The sequence below is a fragment of the Dipodomys spectabilis genome, unplaced genomic scaffold, assembly GCF_019054845.1.
Source record: "Dipodomys spectabilis isolate Male_0828 unplaced genomic scaffold, ASM1905484v1 ptg000301l, whole genome shotgun sequence".
Classification (NCBI taxonomy): domain Eukaryota; kingdom Metazoa; phylum Chordata; class Mammalia; order Rodentia; family Heteromyidae; genus Dipodomys; species Dipodomys spectabilis.
This window is the reverse complement of record NW_024870978.1, coordinates 6305857-6320235: the sequence shown is the minus strand read 5'-3', so window position 1 is coordinate 6320235 and position 14379 is coordinate 6305857. Positions and strand designations below refer to the sequence as shown.

Below are 14379 nucleotides of genomic sequence, written 5' to 3'. Positions count from 1 at the left end.
ACCTATAAAGGCTTCAAAGTGTGATCAAATTTCAAATAAAAAAGACTTTAAAATTAATTGACAAAAATTGCAAATGTGAGCAATTGAAGAATCAATATAAGTTTTTTCCACCAAAAACAGAATTTTACAGAAATAAGAAGAATAGAAATTTAGGAAACAATAAGGTTTCCCTGTTACAAATAGGCAACCAAGGATATATGCCTGTCTTAAGATTGCATCATTAATTACTTAAATTTACAGGATACTACATGCTTCAGCAGCACATCTACCCAAATTACAATACAGAGATTAGCATGGCTCTTGCACAAGGATGATATGAAAATTTGTGAAGAAATGAAAAACAGTTATTAAACAGTTGATTACAAATATACAAGTGTAATTATACATGTAATTCATAGGAATAAAAGTTAGTTTTACACCATTTAATCTTCACCTTTTTATGAAGGCCTTTACATTGCATAACCTTTATAAAAGTTTTGAAATTAGATAACATTTTCATTTTATCCCAAAGAAATAAAATTCTATAAGGACCTAGGAATTAAAGGAATCTTAAACCTTTTCTATATGGAATGCAATCTGAAAGAACACATTAATGAACCTATATATTATAAAACAATGTTGAATTCAAAGCACTATATCTAGGAGAGAATGAACTAGATTATGGATACTATACAAACAGAATACTAAATATTTTAAAATACACTTTTTTCAGACAAGCACCAGAAATATCTTTAGTTTCTGTACTACTCATTTCAACAGATAAGTTAAAATTATTTCTTATTAAAAAATCACAAACGCTACAGAAAACATTATAGATGTATACAAACAACTTGAATGTATATTGACATCAAAGTCAGGCAATTCACTTGGAAGAATACCATGGAATTCATGAATTTTTAAAGTAAGATATTGCTGTTGCTTTGTATTGTGAAAATATTTTGTATGGACACATAGGATGGACTGGAAATTTTGAAATTTAAGAAATTTACCCAAGCCATTAGGACTTAGGAGAACAATTTGTACAGCTTTCCACAACTTCAAAGAGGTAGTGATACATACTTATTCTTTTGGCAATATCAAATGCAGTTTCTTCCAAGTTGTGCTTCAGACCTGGTTTGATATAATGGTTCAACAGAAGGAGATCTAGCATAACTTTGCTATTTCTATTCCCAGCAGCAAGATGCAAGGGGGTCAAGAGGCCTTTAGTTTGGCCATTGGTATCTGCATCATGATGAAATAAAGAAGCCACTCTGGTATTATTCCATGTACAAGTACTGTGCAGGGGTGTCCAGCCATCCACAATTATTACATGAATATCTACCTTGAGCTACCAACTCATTGACCATGACTAAGTGTCCACTGAAAGCTTCTCGATGAAGAGGGGTGTACTCATCAGCATCACTAGTATTCACATGAGTGGCCTTTTTGGGAAGTAGTCTCTGCACTGTACTAAGGCGATTATTTTTGGCAGACCAGAGAAGATATTTGCTTGGATCCTATTCCATTTTTCTCTTGCAATTGATACCATTTCTCACTTTTTCATCTTGTTCCTCATCTTCTTCAGAATTGCCTAGCTAGAGACTTTGAGTGCCAGTGAATATGAGGTGTCCATGTATTTCCCCAATAGTTCACATTGGATGAACTGGTCAGAAATATCCGGTGAATTTTTGGCATCTGTTTTTTTCACTATTATTTATTTTCTCTTTTTTCATTTTTATCATTGTAAATTATTCTAACTGGAGAGTAGGGAATTGGTAGAGAGCAGAGGAAGATTTTCCTCCGTATTCAAAGGTACAGACTGAAAATGAGGACCAGTGGTGCATTCATGTGCAGCTTATTTTAGGAATGAGAAAATAGGAAATAATGCCTTCCATGTAAATGAATTGGGAAATGGCAGAACAGAAAGTGGAATGATGCAACCAAAAATATAAAAGCAAAATAAATTAGGATAATTATGGAGCAATCATATCATGAAAGGGAGAGAGGAAGAGAGAGACAGCTGTTCAATGATCTAGCTAGCCAAGAAATTCATCCCTCTGATCAATTTATAGAGCAAACAATTTCATTTTTTAAAAGAGATGGAAATAGAATTAAAGATCAGATGTCTCCATTGTTTTTAATTATATTCTTATTATCTTAAATACTTGGAAAATGGAATTTCTATTCAACAAATCAGTTTTTTAAGTATAATTTATCTTTATATAACTTTTCCACATCCTTTCAAACCTCACCCCACTTTAATTTTTTCGTTTCATACTATCTGCAATGAATAATATACTTTCACTCTCTTCGTCCATAACTCTCTTTATTCCTTCCTTTTGACTTCCCCTCACACCTTCCAAGTGACAGTTTCCTGACATATATTTTGTTGGATTAAAAGTTCAATTTTATAAGAAAATACACTTTTGAAATACTCCTCTGCAAATAGCATGCTTTGGTTAATATTTTTTGTAAACCTGTATAAAGTTCTAGCTTCCAAATATGAGACATAACATGGGTTCTTTGTTTGTCTGGCTCTGACTTAGCTCATTAATATATTTTTAGATCTATCCATTTCATTTCAAATAATGTAACAGTCTTCAAAATGGATAGGTGCAATCCAATTGTGTATATGTGCCACACTTTCTCCAACCATCACTCCACCAAAGGGCATCTGGGCTGTTTCTGTAACTTTGCTACGATGAACAGTGGAGCAGTGAACATGGTTGTGAAAGTGATTTTACTGTAACCTTTTGGAAGAATTCATCACTACAATTATGGGAACAATCCTCTGGCCAGTTTTCCAGAATAAGCACATCCCTACCTTCATCTTCATCCCAATGTATTGCAAGTCTTCAAAAACACACTACCCCCTACAGGTCTCAATAACCTAAAACCACACTGTGCCCATATTCTTTCAATACATTACATCATAAATGTACATATAATTTAGTGAGAACTTTCTATGTATTTTCTTAATGTGAGAAAGAGTGACATGACAGAGTAAAAGTAAGAAGTATGCAATTTAATTAGCTATTATCACATTTAAAATCATTTTCAGCTCTAATTCATAGCCTCACATAATATTATTATAATCTTGATTTGATTACTTCATCTAACCCATAATTTGTAACAGGTGAGTTAAAAACAAAGGCTAAAAATGTGGTTTGATTTTGACACTCATGTGTGAGGTTGCACAATATGGGCAAATATGCTCATTTGCAAGGTAACTCTATTTTGTCTGAAGTACCACAAAACATTTTCACTTAAGTTGAAAACATTGTACCATGGGTATATTCTATCTCTCTCATGCAGTTTTCCACTCAAATACTCAAATCTTACAATTATTCCACTTATTTAAAATCATAGCTTTTTACTTTAATACCCATAATATTAGAGTTTGAATTGAGTGTCTAGTGCCCCCTAAATGGGTGTTCTTACCATTTTGTCATGTCTCCAGCCCTAAATTATCTTGATTATTTTTCAGATACTGGTGTATGATATTGGGCTCAGTCCACGTTATGTTATTCTTCCTGGAATTTAGAATAACAGGTACATGTCATTATGTAAAGATCTTTCTGTCCAGTCTGGGCTTTAACCTCTATCCTCACGAGAGTAGACTCAAATGTAGTGAGGATTTTCATAAATTTGTCATAGCTGATGTTTTTTATAAGTCATGTCATTTTCTCCAGGTTTTTGAGTACTGAATTAATTTGTTTTCTTGGGTTGTTTTATTTCATTTGAATGTATGTGTTGAGTTGTTCCTCACTTTTCTGGTTTCTTTCAATCAAGTTCTTACCTAATGTGGTGAGAATCCAATCCTTATTTTTCTCGATAGTCAATGTGAACATGATTTATTCCAAAGCAATTTGAGTAATATTTAAACACCTTCATATCTATGAATGGTATATAAATGATAAGTGCTGCGAAGGGTCTTTTCATTTTCACAGCACTCTTTGTCATACACAGACAGATCATGAAATATATGAAGATAATAAAACTACAGATGCTAGCAAGAAGAAGGAAAACCTATTATTAATAGTTTGACAGAGGCTTCCCTTCTAATGAAAGAAATACGTTGCTTCATGAAGGATTTCACAAAATTATATTGCTTGGAGGAATCGAACCCAGGGCCTCAAGCATGCAAGGCAAGTGCTCCACCACTGAGCCACCTTCCATGCTCTCTACGAATTCTTAATTGGTAGGTTATTTAGTTTATTTTTAATTTCAATTTAATTTTATTGTAAAGGTAATGTACAGAAGGGATACAGTTACATAAGTAAGGTAATGAGAACATTTATTATGGAAGAAACATTGTTATCTCTTCCACTGATTTTTTTGCACACTCAAAAAAAAACTAGTTTTTCCTGTCGCTATTGACCAATGGGTACTGTTCTTTCTTTGTTTATGCATTTTTTATTATAAAATTGATATACAGAGGGTTTACAGTTACTTAAGTCAACTAAAGAGTACACTTCATTTTATTTTCTAAATTTCAAATTTTGAACTTAATTATTTTTTATTGTTTCTTTAGGGTAATTCTTGTTTCAGAGTTGTAGGATTCGTTAATTTAGTTTTGCATAATTTTAACACAAGTAAATTATTCAGACATATAGTTTGCTTTCAAAATAATTAACATGAGAAAATTTAAAATTATTTTCTTAAATTTTATATGGTTGTTGAAATTACATAAATTTATTTTCTTTAGTTCTAAACATATTTGCCCATTTAACAAATAGTGTATTTTCAAGAAGCACATAATTTATTTTGAAAGGCTTTATTACCTGGTCATTATTTGGAAATATTTGTACTTGAATTAAAAAAAATGTCTGAGGTGGGAATAGCGATTTGTTCTTTACATTTTTCTAACTATGATGGTAAGTATAAATAGTGCTCATAATTCAGGAGAGACTGAGAAACTATGAGACCTTATCATAAAATTTCCAGAGTGAAATGATTAGAGATATAGTCATCCCTAGCAAGATATAGAGCACCTGGTTATCATATTCTAAATCTTGAGTTAAAACACCAGTAACATCAATCTTTTGTCAAAATAAAAGGACACATATTTCAAAATGTTTATTATTTAAAACTTGTTTGCAAATTTCTCATGTCTTTTATTTCTGAATTTTCAATTTACTTAATCTATAAGAATCCAAGTATCTTGTGACTATTTTATTTCTACTAAATTTTAAATAGTATGAGCAATATTGTGATTTCATATATTAAAATACTTTTACTATTTGTGATAATTTCTTCTGTTTAATATGATAATAACAAATGTGTGTATGTGGTGTGTGTGTGTGTTTATTTGGGTTTTCTGTGTGTGTGCTTTTTGTGTACTTTCTAATGCTTGGGAGATCACACAATTGCTTCACATATGTTAGGCCAATGTTTTACCACTGAGCTATACTATCTAGTTATAACACAAATTGTATTTTAAATTATGACTTTTAAATGTTCATTCCTAGTATGTTTTTTCTAAATTACATATGATAAATTGTGATCCATCTTCTGTCCACGTCAGCAATTGTTATTGTTATTCTTTCTCTTAATTTTTTAGAAATTAATTATATTCCTATTACAACTTCTTTACATTGTAACAGATCTATACAATTCTTTATTTTCTATTTTTTTCCCATGTTATCTGACTTTCAGTCCAAACTATCAGGTGGATTAAAAAGAAACTAGATTCAGGACACTTTATTTTTCTCCTTCTCTTTTCTGAAGTCTTTCTGTTTTTTGAAACAATACCAATGACATACAACTCCTGTGTGGTCCACCATTCTTCCCCCTCTCACTCTCTTCTGCAGTACATCTCAAGTTGTTATCATTCAGCTTTATTATGCTGTACTGTTATCAAAATCTTAACTCATTCCTAAACTAATTATAGTTGCATTGAGCAGTCTCTAAAGACATTTTCAATATATAATATCATGGGTTTGTATTTTCACAAGTGGTAAAATATGAGTGACTATCATATATTTAGATAGCTCTGTAGAATATTGGTCCACCTGCTCAATAATCTCGTATGTAAATTCAAGGAATACAGGTCTGTCAGAGCAATCTTGTAAAATGGTGTAGCTTGAGCCTTCATACTAGCTTTGAATAGTATTACCATGTTTAGTAGTGAAGACAACATAGTTCTACTTTAAGAACAGACACATAGAAGAAGGTAACAGTTTCGTCAAAAATAATTTCTTAGTTTTATGGTCCACAGATTTTGAAAAGGATGCTATGACTTTATGAAATATAAACAGAATCTTAAATGCTTTTATTGGCACTATTGCCTCTCTAGATTTCAAGAATGATCTTAGACTACTACCTCAATACTTTGTTTGTTTGTTTGTATGCCGGTCTTGGGCACTGTCTATGTGCTCTTCAGCTCAAGGTGAGCACTCTACCGCTTGAGCAACAATGAAACTTCCTGGTTTATTGGAGATAAGAGTCTCATGGACTTTCGTGCCCGGGCTGGCTTTAATCCACGATCCTCAGATCTCAGCCTCCTAAGAAGCTAGTATTACAGGCATAAGCCACCGGCACCTGGCCTACCTCAAACCTTATATAGAATGATTATCAAACTAAATGTGAGATTTAAAAACCAATAAAACATAAATGTAAAATTTCATGATATTGATCAGTAAAGGTTTCTAAACATTTGATATGGAAAAAATTAATGGCTAAAGAAAAGCAAGAACTGGATTATATCAAGTGATAACCTTTCATAATTCAAGGGACACTATAACAGAAATGAAAGCATATCCAACAGATAGAGTGCACATATTTGTTAATGCTACAATGTTAATGCTACAATGATTCTTAAACTTAAGTATTTTTATGTCTTCTAATTGTATATAAATTTTTTTCCTGAATAGAATATTTCTTTAAATAACATATGTAAATTAAGTCAATAGGAGGAGCATATGAAATAAGATTCTCTTTAGTGTCTAAAAAATAATAAAAAGAAAACTCACTAGTATGACCATAATATAAACAAGAACGTAAAATATAGTAACGTATTTGTGGATAATTGATATACTTCTCATAGTGATCAATTTGTATAATACTGCAATCATTTTAGCAAACAAGTTTTCAAGTCTTCAAAAGATGAAAGAGAATTGTATAGGATCCAGGCATTACACTTCTATGAATGTATTAAACAGAAGTAAAAAACTTTTTTGGACAGAGAATGTAGTTAATTGACAGTGAACTTGAATAGTATGTGTGAGACTGAGGAAATGATCCCCAAAAACAAATTTTGAAAAGACACACTATAGAGGATGTATACTGGGCAAATTCCTGTAACTGAATTTTATATCTATTTTAATGTCTGTTCTAAAATTTACAGCATTTCTATTTGAAGAAATGCAAGTTTGTGTAAATTAAGCTTTGGAAACCTATGAAAGTACAATTCACTTCCAAAGGACTAATATGTATACAATAAAAGGAAATAATATATTGTAAGTGAATTGCATATCAGGAAAAAAAACTATTTTTAAAACTTCTTCACACAAAATGCAGAATAGCTAAAAAGATATTTTTGGTGTTGGCTAAAAACTCTTTGTAAACTACTGCATTTAAAACAAAGATGTGATTTCTGTTTATTTTGAGGGTATATTTTCCGTTTGAGTTTATACAGAGATAACCCAACCCAAAAATATATGTGATAACTGGAATATCTAGGAATTGTGCATCACTTCTAAGAAATTTATTTTATTTTATATTTTTTATTGTGAAAATACTGTACAGAAGGGTTACAATTACATGGGCAAGATAATGAGTACAGTTCTTATCAAGCATTGTAGTCTCCTCCTTTGTTTCCCCTTCCCATCCCTTCCCATCCTCCCCCGCCGCCCCACCCAATCCTCCCCGTTACCCCCACCCCACCAAAGTTGTAAAGTTCATTTTTTGACATAACGACTTGTACATCTCATTGTTGCAATAGGTCCACCTGTATCCATATTTTTTCCCATGGTTTCCCTCATTTGCAATATGTAGTATATATCTGAGTCAAGCAGAAAAGGTGAGATAAGGTGATGTTATGGAAACGAACCCTAAGTTATGTATTCAAATGTTTATTTGTTCTTTCATGGAATTGTTTCTAACACATTTATATGATTATTTCTTTGTTGCTTTGTATGTCCCTCCCTCACACTATAACCCCTGCTTTCACTGTATTTGATGTCTGTATAATTTGTGGAGGGGAAGGGGAAAAACTTCTAAGTAATTGAGAAACTTTTCTGGAAGAAACTTATAGCAAATGACAGTAGACACAAATCTATGCATCTGCATTTTATGAAAGTCATATGTTACTTGTTTAATCCAATTGCTTATCTCTACCTTGCTAGGGAAAACGTATTCTCAAGATAAGAGCCAAAAGCAGTGAAAAGAACAAAATACACAATCATCTTGATATATTTGTGAAAGTAACAAATGAAATAAAACAATTCCACTTAAGGGACTCCAATATTAGTGTATGTGAAGATGTTCCTGAATGCCAATATCCATTAAATTTTTGGAATTCTAATTTCTACTAACATATGAAAACTAGAGCAAGAAAACAAATATAGACTTAGAGTGAACCAGCCTTGAAATCATTTTCTTAATTGTTTTGAAATTACAAAAGAATTGATACTCCTTTGCTTTGGAAATCATTTAAAAATATTTATCACTTATGATAATTCAAATAGCAAGCAAGAGTAATTTTATATAATCATTATAAATATAATTTTATTACTATTGTAAAATAGAATAAAAAACCAGTCCCAATATATGACCTACCTATCATTATTCTTGACTTCTAATCATTACCTAAATATCTTAAACAATCTAAATAGTTATGTCTTTAACATAGACGTAAATATTCTGTACTTTTTTACTTAACATTTTCCAGGGGTATGTATTCATGTTTCTAAGAAATGTTCACAGCAGCTAAAAGATGCTTTTGTGAAATTAATGTGATACAATTAGTTGTTGTGGGTGTTGTGTGCAAGGCCTGGGCAATGTCCCTATGCATTTTTATGCTCAAAGACAGCACTCTACAACTTGAAGAAAAGAGCTAATTCCTGTTTTTACTGGTTAATTGGAGATAAGAATCTAACAAGTACTTTTCTGTCTGGGCTAGTTTCGAAAACAATCCTAAGATCTCAGCACCCAGAATACCTTGTAATATAAGGGTGAGTTACCAGCACTTGGTTTCATGAGGTTTTTTTTTTTTTTTTAATTTTAATTATGTTTTAAGATGTTTGTTTCACTATGATGTATATCATTCTGCAAATAAATTTAGATATATGTATATATTTCTGATGACAAATAATTTCTAAATATGTACTATTCTACACATAACATTTATATATATATGTATGTATATATGACAGACTCCCACTAAACTTTTATGTTACTATTTTTGACATTTTTCATTTCAAAGGTACAGTCTATTTTTCTAAAAGTTTACTAGAATAAAATAACTAATATTTCAATATAAAGTAGAGTTTATTACTTTCAAGGGAATTTTAGATATACACATGATATTGTAGTAACAATGACAGTATATTACTTGAAAAGGTTCTGCCCAAACTCTTAAGTATTTGTTTGTAGTTCAGGAGAGAGAGGAAGTTAATTCATACTGATTAGGAATTTGCGATGCTTCCAAAAATCTATTCCATAATTTGTTATAAGCACATAGTCAAGCTACCTGATATGGTTTAGGTTGTTATTGTTTATTTGTTCAAAATTTCAATATGGATGCATGCACAGTGGTAACATTAAAATTATTAATCTAAAGACAAAAATAGTAAAATCATAGAAACATATCCGATGTTCAATAATTAGTACCTATGATGCTAATAATAATTTGGGTGGAGAGGATGATGACCACAGTGTCGCCTGATAATGACGATGTTGTGATTGAAAAAAAAAAACTTTAAATATCTTTGAAGCTAAATTTCCCACATTGAATGTATAGTTATAAACAGCATTGGATTACATACAATAACAATAACAAGAGGAAGGCTGGGAAGGTGGCTCAGTGTCAGAGTGCTGGCCTTGCCTACATGAAGCTCTGGGTTTGATTCCTCAGCACCACATAAGCAGAAAAAGCGGGAAGTGGCACTGTGGCTCAAGTGGTAGAGCGCTTGCCTTGAGCTGAAGAGCTGAGGGACAGTACCAGGCCCAGAGTCCAGGCCCCATGACGAACCAAAAACAAAACAAAACCAGAATAAAAAGAGGAGAGTTTCAATATCAAGAAATACAATCAAATAAACAGGTAGAGACAGTAAAAACCCGAATGTTATTCCAGCAGTCTTTCTAAGGTATACTCACTATTCTTGGTGGTATTATTTGCTTATAAATAAAATCATTTATTTCCATATTTTGATGGACTACGATGTAGATTTCAACTTAGTGTGATTAGTTCAAATAACATTCTCAGATAGATACTTTTCCAATGATATATTAAGAGTATGTTCTTCATTACAGCTGTAAATACATGACACAATTTACATAATAACACTTATATATCTGCAGTTACCATAAAAGGACACAAGCTGCAGGAGTTAAAATTTATTTTTATTTCAACATGAAATTATTTCTGACTTTATACCAACAAACTGAATTTGACTCTTTCCTTATTTGTAAGCTAAGGCAGAAAATGTAAGGACTGTTTACTTTCTTTTGCCTTGCTCTAGAAGTCAACAAATATATTGTTCAATATTTCTGGTAGATTATATCCATTTACAGATGAGAAATGTAAGACCAATAGTCAATGCTGTGAGTAAATAATGGTAGTAGAATTTTTGTCTGACTTCTTCACTCTGTGTGCTTACAAGGAGAGTCATTTGGTGATGGAGAGGACCAATATAAAAAAGACTATGGGGGAAAATGCATACTTTGTAAACAGTTGTTTTAGGACTGAGTGACTGGTGATGAGTATTTGCAATAGGCTGGTGTCAGGGGCATAAAAAGGAGTACATAGAAATTACATTAGTGACAGGAACTGAGAAAATCTTGATCATTCATCTTATCTAATGGATGGAGGTAGGATATTAGGAAATCTAAAGTGTTTCCACATCTCTGTCTCCTAACTGTATTACTTACATTCTTGGTGATAAGGACTACAGGTGGAAAAGATGGATTTAGAGGAAAAAAACTCTCTGATAGTTCTAAGGTTTATGTTAAACAGATGCAAAGATAGGTCTGTTTGAACATCATCAAAAATCCATGAACATGAATATGAAAAAATAATAATAAAATCAGAGACATTATTAAAGGGAAGAAGAAAAGGAAAGTTACGATGAAAGTGTGAACAATGTTAGTAGCAGTATGGATAAGATTGGAGGAAAGAGATAAATAAGGAAACAAAAAGTAGTAAACACAGATTTACAGAAGAAAAGGGAGGAAAGAATTTTCAGGAAGATATTGAAGGAAATCTACCATTTGGATTTGAAAAGTAAAAGGACATAGACAAGTTCAATAAGAACAGTGTTTTGGTGAAAGTCATATTGATAAAATGTTGAGATATGAATGTGAAGACACAAAATTCTGGATCCATAAAATCAACAGGTCCTGTTGATTCTAAATTTTGGGAACAAATGCTTTAATCCTGACCTCAGAAATATTATACAGATATAACTGTCATGAACTTTTCTTAGAGATATTCTGTGAAAGTTTTTGAAAACTTTATTTAGCCAGGAGATTATAGATTGAACTAAAGCACAGACAAGCCTAATTTGTCCTACAGTTCCAATTAGTGACCTATATATCCATATCAGTTTGGGATTTTATTGAAATATATTTAGATATGTTTGGATATCTTATCAGCCTACTCATTATAAATGTAGGACAAGTAATACCAAGTATTATGTTGAACATGCAGCTTTACTGATGTGACTGAACACTTTTTGAATTGATTCTTTTTAGAATAGAAAATGCCTCGATAGCTATTGATAAATCATAACTGCCAAATACTCTATTGAAACCTAGTTCTTGTTAGGTATATCTCCATGCTGAAATAACCCTGTCAATCAACATGACACAAATTCTTATATGTAGGAAAGTGTTCTTATAAACTTCAAGCTTTCATTGAATGGAAGAGTTCAGACATCACCCTCACCACTAGGATTAAATGCCTAAAAAGATAAGACATTTTGCTTTAATCCCTTTCTTTCATTTTCTCATACACATTGTCAAGTTGTGAAGGTTTCTAATGTAACAATAATACAATCGTGACTTGTATTAACACAACATCTAGGATCAAATGTTAATTCGGATACTTACTAATTAGCTCCAAATTTTGTGGATATTTATATTTCTCCTGGGTAAACTAATGAGCTCCTAGAAAATTTCCCTAAGGAGCCTTTCAATTCTAATATCACTGTTTTCTCAAAATGCTTTAAATTCTACCTCCTCTAATGTGGGCATAGGGCTATATTGTGGAACTTTTCTCCTCAGAGAGTGAGTATTACTCTATTGCTTAACAAGGACAAAGTACCTTCATACATAGACTGGGCATGTGCAAACTAGAAGTGGTAGTTGAACAATGTTCTTAGCAATTTTTACAGATGAAATGGAAATAGAGCAACTATGAACTCAAAAGGAATGTGCAAAGAAGACAAATGCACGAGGTAGAATGTGCCAAGAAAAGCTGAAGTATAATTTCAAATAATTTGCTCAGGTGTGAGGGTGTGTTCAAAGGACAGTTTCAGACAATGTACATGTATATCCTGGGGGGAAACTGCTTTAAACTATGCTGGGATAATTGTACAAGTAGAAGCCCCTTAGTCTACCTCTAATCAGCCACAACATCATCAACTTAGGCACTATTTTCCAAGAGCAAAGTGAAAAAAAGAGGGCTGATCAGAGTTACTGTTCAAGTTGAAGCAACGGCAATCACTTAATTTTTTTTATAAGTTTTCATTTATTTTGGAGCTTTTAAGTAGGGAAAAGCCAAGTAAATATTTTGCATGTACCTAAATTAAGTGGGCCATATTATATTGGTCTCTCTTTAACTTGGAAGTTATAGATTATGTCTTTTTATTTTCTAACTTGGGACAATGATCTGCTGTCAGTTATTTTCTTCTCTTACCCTTCTTTTGCCCTTCCACTTACATAATTATTATTTAAAGAGACATAATTGAGCTTGCATTTCTAAATTCTTCAAAATTATCTGAACTACTTCATACTTATGGCAGCCTCCTATATCTTTCTCAAGGGAAATATTTTGCCACTACCACTTTAGTCCTACATGATATTGGATATCTTCCTGCCTAATTCAGTGCAAGATATACATTAGACTCATCCTATATCTCAACACTTGTACCACCATAAAATTCTATCTTTCTTGGAAATCATGATATTAGTATATCTGGTGAGTTTGCATCTGTCATTTTTGAATGGAATTAATTGATACTTACATGCAATCATGTTTTAAACCAATATGCCACTCAGTAGATGAACGAATTGACAAAATGTGGTTTATATATGTACGGAGGAATTCTATGTTTCCAATTCATAAGGAAATGGAAAGACTTGGAAAAATCCTACTAAGAAAAATAATCAAGACACAACTAAACAGATTCCATGCTTTTCCTCATTTGTAATAACTAGGAAATATCTAGGATAGTCCTAGCAGATGAGCAGAATGGCTCAATAGCTATGTATAAATGAGCACATAAAATGATGCAGAGCAAAATAAACTCCTAGATATGTAAAGATAGTATTTTCTTTGTGGTTGTTGTTTTTAATGTACTATGTGATTTCTTTTTTCTTTTGTGTTTTCCTCTATGGTTTGTCCATTGTTGTATTTGATTTCAGTATCCTGTGTATTGTATATACATTTATTTTCATTTGGCAAGGGAAGCGGAACAATAAAATGGCGAGACAAAGGACAAAAGGCAAACCAATGCAATAGCAATACTCACAAGACAACGTGTTAGAAATTTACATTACAACTTGTGAGGAGTATTGGGGTGAAGGAAAAGTGTGAGAAAAATGAGGGAGGGGGTAAAAATTTTGACATGTTATGTGTCCACTACCTTACAATTACTGCAAGCCCTTCTATATATCACCTTCACAATAAAATTAAGTTAAAAATGAGCTACATAAAATATAATTTCACTGTATTGGTATAGTAAATATCATTCTATGTGTATTACCATTTAAAAATGAACATTTTGTCTGCTAATTTGAATTACCTCTTTCTTTATCGGAGGGACATCAACGTGAATGTTATCAAACTATACAATATTTACAGAATATACTTGCCATTATTTTGAAAAAAAACATTATTTTAGTATTGGCTCATACTAAAACAGAAAACAGTTCAATTCTATGAAAACTACTATCTTTGCAAACTGACTAATTGTTAAGAGGACAGAATATCTGTTTCTCAACATTCCTATGACT

The 14379-nt window shown here is 31.9% G+C and overlaps 1 pseudogene; it reads left to right on the top strand.

Moving 5' to 3' along the window:
- Positions 1 to 248: 248 nt before the first annotated feature.
- On the top strand, positions 249 to 348 carry LOC122127475 (annotated as a pseudogene).
- The last annotated feature ends 14031 nt before the right edge of the window (positions 349 to 14379 follow it).